The sequence below is a fragment of the Mytilus galloprovincialis genome, chromosome 7 (assembly GCF_965363235.1).
Source record: "Mytilus galloprovincialis chromosome 7, xbMytGall1.hap1.1, whole genome shotgun sequence".
Classification (NCBI taxonomy): Eukaryota; Metazoa; Mollusca; class Bivalvia; order Mytilida; family Mytilidae; genus Mytilus; species Mytilus galloprovincialis.
The window spans coordinates 67,834,035-67,845,700 of NC_134844.1; the positions used below are offsets into that span (position 1 = coordinate 67,834,035).

The 11,666-nt window shown below is 33.4% G+C and overlaps 1 long non-coding RNA gene across 1 annotated transcript; it reads left to right on the forward strand.

The window, feature by feature from the left end:
- Nucleotides 1-6,891: 6,891 nt before the first annotated feature.
- On the forward strand, nt 6,892-10,572 carry LOC143083526 (uncharacterized). The gene is made up of 3 exons (XR_012980764.1): nt 6,892-7,201; nt 9,276-9,722; nt 10,146-10,572. It is a non-coding gene; the product is annotated as an uncharacterized LOC143083526 (long non-coding RNA).
- Nucleotides 10,573-11,666: the final 1,094 nt, after the last annotated feature.

Sequence of the window (11,666 nt, forward strand, 5' to 3'; positions counted from 1 at the left end):
TCAGAGTGAGTAACATTACTAAGTTTGTATTTGATGCCTTTTAACCGTTCATCACATATTTGAACTCTTTATCTGTGATATACTGGAAATTTCACCTTCGTAATTGCAGCTTTATTTTGCGTTCAATGGACTGTGATATTATTTGTTTTGACGTTTCATACATTATAACATTTATTCAACACATTGTAAAAATTCTTTTTGTATTTTCAGCTTTTTACCATTTGTTAGATTGGTTCTTGATTAAAGTTTCTGCACCTGGTAGTCTTTTCCGTTTGTGCTGAATCGCCGGTATTCTTAATGGTCAGACCATTACAGTAAAAAGTCTACGACTTGCCGGGTGTGTCTCACAGATTACGCCACTCCACGTCAGTTCTAATCTACAGCCTTCCTGTTGTGCCCTGCAATAAAACGTCATTCCTCGGCGTGCAGTAAATTGACGATAACCTGTCCATACATATCCAGACAAGGAACGACAACGTAGCAACGTTGTTAGCTGTTACATCGGCAGTACGCAACACAGTTTGTGTGTACCAGACAGCAAACCACTTACGTTGGCAACAGCTTACTATCCGTAAGTTGATTAGGAAACATGGACTATGATCACGCAGAACGCCAAGATGACCCTTAGACGAAACAGAGCTCAAAACAGTGGCGCAGCTGCAAATAGATGGTGGACAGCCTAGCGAAAATCCGTCGAATGTAGATGAAAATCCCGCCAGTGAACATTCACAGAAAAACGTGACAGGTTCTGTCAGGAACTAAAGACCCTCTGGTTAGATATAGAATCCCAGTTATTAGAAGTCACCACGCCTCCTAACGAGCTCCAGCAACTCTCAACAGCCCAGGACAAAGTTGTAAAAGCCTGTACTAATTATCGTAGGCTCACAGATGAATACCAGAACTTTCTGAAAAGGACCAGAACATTGGTCAGACTAAAGGACATTGACGCATGCACTCTCTCATCGGATACATTTGCTGTCCAAAGTGGACCTAGCCATGGAAACCTTATACGAACATCGCCTTGCCATGACACAGGCTAAATCCACAAAAAACGGAGACATCTAAGGGTGAAGAAAACCTCCCATAGTGGAAGCTCAAATGTCTCCGACATGTCAAGCCTAGCACAGAGTACGAAGCCATAGCAGAAGCTGCTAAATCTAAAATAGTCTTGGGCGAAATACATGCCTTTACCCTTTAACAGGAGGCCGTATTAAAGGACCAGGCTCTGTTTAGACAAACTCAAATGAAAGCCAAAATAGAGCAACAAGCCATTCAAACAGAAAAAAAGCCTTACGTAAAAAAGTGCAAATGGAACAAGAAGCCTTACGTAAACAACTTCAAATGGAAGAATAGGCTGCATAAAGAAAAGTTCAACTAGAACAATAGGTCATACGCACAAGAAAAGCTCAACTGGAACAAGAGGCTGCATATGTAATTCGGGAAAGGGCTGAACTTAAGAACAATTTGAATCTTTTCGAAGCACAGAGAGAAGCTACAGACGCAGAAGCCGATGCTTGTGTCCTGGAGGACAGCCAAGCATTATACGATCTTCCTGACGAGACGGACGACCCACTCGAAAGTTTGTAAGCTTTCGTCAATAAACATCCTGAAATATCTGCCGTACAGGAAGTGACAGTCCCTCAATAGAAAAACGCAAACTCCGGTTAAGGTTGAGCTTAGTCATGAAGCCCCAGAGTTCGTGCCGTCCGTGGCATTGAACTTGCCTTTACAAACACCTGATGTCTTGCTTACAGATTTTGATTTTAAACATATATTACTCATTCAAATATGAAAAGGATTGAGCAACAGGCACATCCTATAAAAGCTCTCTCCATATTACATGTTCAAGGTAAAATTCAATTATAACAACTGTATTTAAAATAATGCAATATAGTGGAACATGCATACTACTTATGAGTACACACGAGGAAATATATGTTTACAGTGTTACTTACTAAATGCAAAATATATTTAAGTATATAGGCAATCACTCATCATGTATTCAAGAACCTTGAAACATGCAAATATCCTTTATAAGTCATTAGAAATATATATATATGGCTTGAAAGAGACACTATGCTTGCTTAGTGGATAAAATGAATTAATGTTTAAGTGGAGGAGAAAAAAATAAAAAATAAAACTAAATGAAACAAAAAATAAGTAAGTTTCAAACAAAACGTTGAGTGTCACTGATATATTTATGAACAGATTTAGAAATAGCAATATTCATATCATATGAAAATAATCTGTTTCCAAAAAGTAATAATTCAATATTTCTATCAACATTATCTGCAATGGAGTTGATGGAATCAAGAAGGATCTGTCTTGCTTACATCGTTGTACTTAGGACAAATGAAAAAGAAATGTTTGTTATCCTCAACAGGTTGATTACAGTTTGCACAACAAGTGTTCTCGGATACGAACTGATTAAACAGATGAAATTTTAGGTTGCTAACATTATTTCTGAGTTGACAATGACTTATATTAAGTTTCCTTATCCCATAGTAGAAAGGTTTAAATATATGATCAGTCCTATAAAACTTTTCCAGACCACTTCTAAATATACCCAAACTTGTGGATTTTTGTAAACTCAAAGGAAGACTATTCCAAAGTCTTATAGTGGAAGGAATGAAACTATTAAAATAAGAGCTAGTTCTAGCAAGAGGCGGATGAAAAGTGTTATTTTCATTCCTCAAAGTATAAGGGGTTTGTCTGGGGCGATATGGCTGGACTAACTCGTATAAGGATGCAGGTGTCATCCCATTTAATATTTTGTAGAATAGTATAAGCTTATGTTTATTACGTGTATTCTCCAGAGTTTCTAAACCTTATTCTATATACAGTTTTTGTCTGGAGGAATTACGTCGTAAACCTGTAATAATTCTAGCGGCTTCTATTTTAATATATTCAAGAAGCTCAGACTCGTCCTGGGAACAATAGCCCCATACAACATCAACATACTCTAATATAGGTATAATAAAAGCATAATACATACGTATAAGTGAACTCCTATCTAATAAATGTTTAACTTAACGAAGCACAGATAGGCGAGAGCATGTTTTTTTATAAATAATACCAATATGTGAGTTCCATGAAGCTGATGACTGAAATGTTATCCCAAGATGACAGTGAATATTTATTTTCTCAACCACTTCCCCGTTTATCCTAAAAAATACAGGTGGGTGTTCCCTTTCTCTTCTAGTAAATACAATATTTTTAGTTTTCTTAGAGTTAAATTGAACAGCCCATGATTTTTTTTTTTGAGATAACATCCAAGTTATCAGTCAAAGAAGCAGCTGCTTACAGATACTTAGTAACCAGAATTTACTTTATTCCCAGATCTGGGAACAGTAACTGGCATACAAAAACAAGGCGTTTTAGAGGAGACCCTTGCTGTACACCAAAAACAGGGCGTTTCAGAGGAAATATCTGTTGCAAACCAGCAACAAATCAATTATACATCGGCGATAACTAGATTTCTCCAACGTAAGGACCTGTTGTTCTCCCGTTTAACAAGCTTTAACGACCGGGGAGAATCCTTGTTTTTTAGTCGTAAACTTTCTCACACGTATCTAAAACTGAACTGTAAGGTTATCACAAAATTGGAGAACATTTAAGGACAATCGTCATCTTGGACACAATTTATGGCTAATCACAGAGTGATTTACATTAATAACTTTGTATGTGATGCCTTCAAACCGTTTATCACATATTTGAACTCTTTATCCGTGATATACGGGAAATTTCACCTTTGTTATTGCAGCTTTGTTTTTGCGTTCATTGGACTGTACTAGTATTTATTTGTTACGTTTCCTACATTATAACATTAATTCAACACATTGTAAAATTGTATTTTGTTTTGTATTTTCAGCTTTTTACTATTTGTTAGATTGGTTCTTGATTAAAGTATCAGGACCTGATAGTCATTTCTGCTTGAGGCTAATCATCGGTTATTCTTAATGGTTAGGCCATTACACAATCAACCAAACTGAATTCAATAGACAAAATACACATCAAAGTTCATCAGGAATTGATGGTTACGCATGTCATTATTGCCATGTACATGGAAAAGGCTAAGAGAATAAATGAGACGTCGTCAACGCTGTAAAAAAATAACACAAAATAAAATACTCTTATTATTGATACACTGTTAGGATTATCGATTTGAAAACTTGTAAACGGTCAACATCCCCACCCCTAAACCATATTTATTCCTGTATGGGACAACAAGGCTAATCAAATGAAATTAAAGGGAAGTTCCTGGGGGTCGCCCCCACCCTGTTCAATTTGAGAATGTGCTATTATTTTGTAAACGGTACAGATCCCCACCCCTAAACCATATATATTCTTGTAGGGGACAATAAAACAAATGAAGATGAAATAAAAGGGAAGTCCTGAGGGGGTCACCCCACCCCCTCTTGTTTAAAACCTAGTAAACGGTCAACATCCCCACCCTAAACCATATATATTCTTGTAGGGGACAATAAAACAAATGAAATGATATAAAAGGGAAGTCCCGAGGGGGTCATCCCACCCCCTCTTGTTTGAAAACTTGTAAACGGTCAACATCCCCACCCCTAAACCATATTTATTCCTGTATGGGACAACAAGGCTAATCAAATGAAATTAAAGGGAAGTTCCTGGGGGTCGCCGCCACCCTGTTCAATTTGAAAATGTGCTATTATCTTGTAAACGGTACAGATCCCCACCCCTAAACCATATATATTCTTGTAGGGGACAATAAAACAAATGAAATGATATAAAAGAGAAGTCCTGAGGGGGTCACTCCACCCCTTCTTGTTTGAAAACTTGTAAACGGTCAACATTCCCACCCCTAAACCATATATATTCTTGTAGGGGACAATAAAACAAATCAAATGAAATGTAGGTAAAGTCCCTGGGGGTCATCACCACCCCCTCCTGTTTGAATACTTGTAAATGGTGGACATCCCCACTCGTAATGGCCATAAAAGTGCGAGGTTTGGCATGCCACAAAACCAGGTTCAACCCACCATTTTTTCCTTTAAAAATGCCCTGTACCAAGTCAGGAATATGGTCATTGTTATATTATAGTTCGTTTCTGTGTGTATTACATTATTACGTTGTGTCGTTTGTTTTCTCTTATTTTTGAGTGTAAATTCACATTGCGATAAGACGTGTCACGGTACTTGTCTATCCCAAATTCATGTATTTGGTTTTGATGTTATATATATATGTTATATTTGTTATTCTCGTGTGATTTTGCCTATATGTGTTACATTTTAGTGTTATGTCGTTGTTCTCCTCTTATATTTAATGCGTTTCCCTCGGTTTTAGTTTGTTATCCCGATTTTGTTTTTTGTCCATGGATTTATGAGTTTTGAACAGCGGTATACTACTGTTGCCTTTATGTAAGCCATATATATTCTTGTATGGGACACAAAATCAAATCAAATGAACATGGGACCATATGAATGGCGAGTTATTTATTAATGGGAGCTTTGTTTGGGAGACTTCGTAACAGCAACCTGTTACAATTACTTCTTGTTATAGATTTGTTTTTGTTATTCAAAAGAACACAATTACGTTAATAAAAAATAACGGTCATTCGATATAAACATAAAATACATGTACATGAGCGATTTGTATAAACAAGACATATGTCCGTTATGAGGAAACAACAAAATAGTATTATAAAATCCTTCTATTTACGACACTTGTAAACAATAGACTTAAGGTTACCATCTAATGCGTCAATGTACAATTTTTTCAAGTTTTTGGTTGAATAATTTGTTCCTCCTCTACCTTCATAATTTTTGGAAACATTCGATAGAACAGTAATATACAAAAATTAATTGAGAGATAGTGTGTAAACGATTCGGTCATATAGCTGTATCGGAAACTTATGATGGTTTTTGAACTCATCTTATTCTGGGCACCATGATTCTAAAACACTGAATTTTTCAGGATCAAAACAATACAAAAGTTAACTAGCAACTTATCTAGTCAAAATAATCAAGCCGTCTGCTGAGGATATTTTTCGATTTTGATATATATTTATAAAATTTTATTTGATAATTATTGCTACAACATACAGTTGATAAATATAAAACTAAGGAAATGTGTTAAATAATTGTGATACATCATTTTAGATAAGATGGATGTTTTCTCACTAATGCATAATATCCATTTTCGTTGGGCAATACTTAGTTATAAAATGCGTATAATAAAAACAATTCGTACGTTGTCAGATTGCTACTGCACGTACGGAATAAGATAATCTCATGTAAAGCAACAGTCGTAAAGAAGGACCAGATCTTTATTAGAGGTGCCTATTTGCCGAATGTAGGGATCGACAGACCAAAGTTGCTGGTATCCACGTCATATGGTCTTTTTGATATTTTGTCATTCACAATCATATAATTTCTCTTTAGTATATATGTATTGTATGAAAACAAAAAATGTTAAAAATTTGAAAACATCAAAATAAGCATGCTTCTTTATTTTAAGCAATGTCTTATGGGAAAAAATCATTATCTTTATTATATCACGGTACATTTCTTAAAAATAAACAAGAAAAAAAAGTATAACAAAAATACAGAACTCCAGAACATGAGTATCGATCGATTATTTTAATAACTTGTATAGTATGGTTACTCCATATTTGTATATATACATATTGTGTCATTCTGTTTTTCTTTTGACTTTGTAAAAGGTTAAGGTCATCATTGTGAAACCTGACAATTGAAATGCGCATAACAACGATAAATATATGTTGTTGCGGTTTACATGATCAGGAAGACTGAAGTATATATGTGCATACGCTAGTTTTAAAAGCCTTCGCCAGAAGAATATACGACATAGAAAAACATGTTTTTTTGTAATTTTACCTGGCAGAGTAAGCCTTTTAATGATCATTTATTGGCTAGTTCGATCTTCGCAGAAATCGAAATAATATAGAGAATACTTTTTCTCTTATCAATTTACATGTATCATTGTGTTAAGATTTGCTGGATATTAATTTTTCGATTGTGCTATAACCATATAGTATTATCCTGCGGAATCATTATGGATCGTTTTGATCTAATAGTATTAGTCCTAGCTTTGCAGATAGTTTCCTATGATGGGTTTACCTTCATGAAAGAAAAAGTTGACTGTCTTGGTAATCACGACAATAACGGTGAGCCTTGTCCTACTGATACGGAGTTTGAAGAGTACAGATGTAAGTGTTTTTTTTTTTAGATTATTCGTATAATGAATGAATAAGTACATTTATAGTTGTATGATAGATTGATAGTTTATAAATTATCATAAAACAATACAAGTGCAAATGTTACAGAGAAGTTAAAAAATAATAAACATGAAAATAAAAATGCATTAAAATGCATAAAATTTCGGATGAGATAACACATAATATATGTATATTCTTTTATGAGTTATATCATCCGAAATTTTATGCATTTTTAATGCATTCTTATTTTTATGTTGATTATTTTTTAACTTCTCTGTAACATTTGTACTTGTATTGTTTTATGATAATTTATAAACTATCAATGTAGTTATCATGAGCAATTATCAATTGTTACCATATATGTTAATTGGTAAATGTAATGATTACATTATTTACTACATATCTTAATACATTAAAGTTTGCTTACCATAAAAGATGCATGAACTTCTGTGTTGCCACGAACTATCATTGATATGATTTTTTTTTATTTTATAAAATAAACTTAGAAAACATTTAATTGTTGAAATAACTAAGGATTTTGTACCCCAGAAATTGATAAGCTTAGATGTATTTGGCTCATTCGGTCTGAAATCTTCGGTCCATAATGCTCACTTATTTCGTACTTTGATTGTCCTTTTACATTGTTGTTTTTTTACCACCTTCCGTACATACAATAAGCCTCGTTTTTCTATTTATTATGTTGTAAAAGATTGCATTCAACTTAGGAAGTCAGTTAAAATATAAAATTTAAGCATTAAATTATTCTTTTGGGTAAAAAAAATAGAAAGTGTCTAAATAATTCAATATCTTAAACAATTAATTTACAGAAACGGAACATATCAATGAAAAATTATGTTAACACAAAACATGTTAAAGGGCTGACTACTAGGTTGATGGTTGTGACATTGTATCAAGTGTGGTACAGTCTCACCAAAGAAACCCGACTTGGCGCACACGACGCGCATTAGAACATTTGAACGACAACTAACCACATTATAAACATTGCATTATGTTTGACCACGGTTGTTCAAAAGGAAGATTTATGAAACGGAAATTTTTACTCTTATTATACATTCTTCTATATGCATATAAATTACATTTGGAACAGTGGTGGATTAAATAAAAAAATACTTAGTTTTGTATACACTATGAATATATTGAATTTGATAGCACCTCCTTAAAAGTACAACATCCTATAAATTGTACATGTTTGTTTACATGGAGTCGTAGATAAATGTAATTCAAATTTTATTTTGTCTCAAGTTTTGTAAAAAAAATTGCTTATTATTAAGTGAATAACACACATTTTAGTAGGACCGACGGAGTTGTATATCATATTTGTAATCATCAGACTAGTCCAATCTACGCATCAGTACCATTGACAAAAAATGTATGAAATATATATAATTTTTAACCAAACCAATTCGAATTGTTCTCTTTGAATTTCACATTTCGTGGAATTCCACAAATTTTTGCTATGTATTGCGCATCGAAATATCACAGTAAAATTGACCGCTAACATTGGTTACTAACGTATTTTGGCAACAAGGTCTATGGAACTGCAAAAAATAACGGACTATTTCCTTTAAGTATTAGAGCATGATATTAATAGTTACATGGTGTGTTAGTGACCTTATACGATGAATATGGCCAATGGGGTCAGTAAATCCAATATGGGATGAGAGCGAAGAGAATCCCCATATGGAATTTACTGACCCCATGTATATCGTATTAGGTCACTAGCACACCGTGTAACGGATTAATCTTATCGACTGTCTTCATATGTGGTATTTAGACTATCGGCCTATCAAACTATAGTTGCTAACCCTATATGGTAATAAACCATGTATTTTAGGGAACTCTTTACTTATATATATAGTCATCACGTATAGTTCTTTAACCAATCATATCCTTATAAATCTATAGGAGGTAAGATAATAGTTCATATGAAATATATTTAATCCACAAAATACGAAATGCATTGATGTTTGGGGATTATGATGTTGTTTATTATTTTGTATAATGACAATTATTGAATAAGGATAATAATAAATATCAATTACAGCAAAACAACAAAGGATTCAAGCAACAGTTAATCAAACCATTCAAAAATTTCTACGAACAAAATTGAAACCCAATTTTTCGTCTCCTCATGGGATTGTAAAAAGAGCAGATTCGATTGGTCTATTCAGAGACTTACTGATAATCTTAGATTCGTCTGGTTATCTTGGATCCATGTACTTTGAACATGTAAAACAGCAACTAGGTGATCTTTTAAGTCTGTTTTGTCGTCCACTAGATGCTTTTAATTCAAACAGTCGTTTTGGTTATCACCGAGTAGCACTTATTCAGTTTTCTAGTATAGTGAAGGAAGAATTTGACTTTGATGATAACAGAAATATATTAGAGATCAAGGCAGCATTAAAGTCAGTGCAATATCTAGGTTCCAATACTCGTACATGTACAGGAGATGCATTATACAAGGCTATACAGATGTTTAATTCGTCAAAAGGTAAGATTTCTTATTTAACAAGTTAAAAGGGGAAAATACCAATACTGCAGTACCAGTCATCAGTCAAAGAATGAAAGATAGCTCAGTAGCCATTAGATACAGAGGAACTGACAGGCATTTATGCACACAAAACAAATATTAAAAAATGATTCTCTATTAATTTATTTGTTTTTGTTTTACTCTTATTTGACTAATGTGCGTGTGTGTTTCTCCTGTTAAATGACGACTTCCATATGTTTTCATATCAACAATGTATGTGTGCCCGTGCGTGTGTGTTATGATGATGGACGTGTCAAACATGTTACTTCAGATTTTTTTCCAATGGTGTTTTTAATGTATTTATTCTTTGTATGCAAAGGTTTTTGTTTTTGTTTTACAAGAAACAAAGAACTGTAATAAAATATTATTCATTGATCTTTTCAGGCATGCGTGAAGGTACCAAACATGAAGTTTTAATTCTAACTAACAGGAGAGCTAACTGTGGGAAACCTCTGTCAACAGTATTGCCAGCTTTACATGCTAAAGCAAATGTATTTGCATTAACAATTGGTAGCTTTTCTGCGAGTGGCAACGAGGAATTGACATCGTATGTTAGTAAACCTACACCTGCTCACATTTTTGCCGTTAAAAACTTTCAAAATCTACAAAAACTATTGCATTTAATAAAAGCTGAGATAGGTCTATCAATGCCATGCATTCCATTTGATCTATAAAAAAATAAATAACATGCATTAGTTTAACTCCACGATATTTAAAAGTCAACCAGTAGGGCCCTAGATCAGATTTGGGGTCCTAATTTGATCGTTATAACGCTTTGTTATATATGTAATATGCAATAGAAATTTATAGACAATGTTTTGTTTGTTTTGCTTTCTGTACAATGCCATAATGTATTAAACCAATTAATCAAATACACATCCATGCTAGTAAGGATACGTGCAGAGATGCCCTTCTTGGAACTAATAATAATTCCGTTTTCCATGAAAGTTCGTTAGAATTACATAAATCTTCTAAATAAAATATGTTTCATATTTTTCTATTATGTTTCTTTATTGTAGTGTCAAAATGCTGAATATTTTATGCAGTTTACACATTTGAACAATTAATTTGAGAAAATATAATGGAGACTTTTTTATGGATAGCATACACTATTTTATTATAATAATAAGTTTTTTAACGACTGATAATTGGATATCGTTTGATATCAACTCGGAGTTATTTAATCTGAATTTTTTTTTAGATCAGATGTGGTTTTTATTTTCATCCCTTTTTCTTTACATTATAAACATTCTTAGACCTTATTAAACAATTTATTATTTGTGTATTTTGTGTGTATAGAAGATAATTTACTACAAACATCATATTATTGGTGTTCAGATTCAGTGCACCGGGTTTTAAATTGCAAACAAGATTTAGTCAAAATAAAATATAATCTCCCAATATGTTGTCGACTTGTTAAGCGAGAAGAGTAGTTGCAAAAACTTCTAGATTTGGTCTATAAAGCTTTATTCATGCTAATAAAGGCAAAGTAAAGCTTTACATGCCTAACTAACAGCTTTTGAAAGAGGGACGAAAGATACCAAAGGGACAGTCAAACTCATAAATCTAAAACAAACTGACAACGCCATGGCTAAAAATGAAAAAGACAAACAGAAAAACAATAGTACACATGACGCAACATAGAAAACTAAAGAATAAACAACACGAACCCCACCAACACTACTCTTCTCGATTATATTAGATCAGACGTATCCTTTATATACGTGTGTTCTTTTTGTACCATAGATACTAAAAAATAATCGATATAGCGTCCAATAAATTCTGTGACAGTATCAATCTGAGATATGATTGGCCGACATGGCGGCATTATGTTATCAATGTTAAACCCATATTTATTGATTTTTACTAATTCCGATTGATTTAATCGGTGTATTTTAGGCAAGA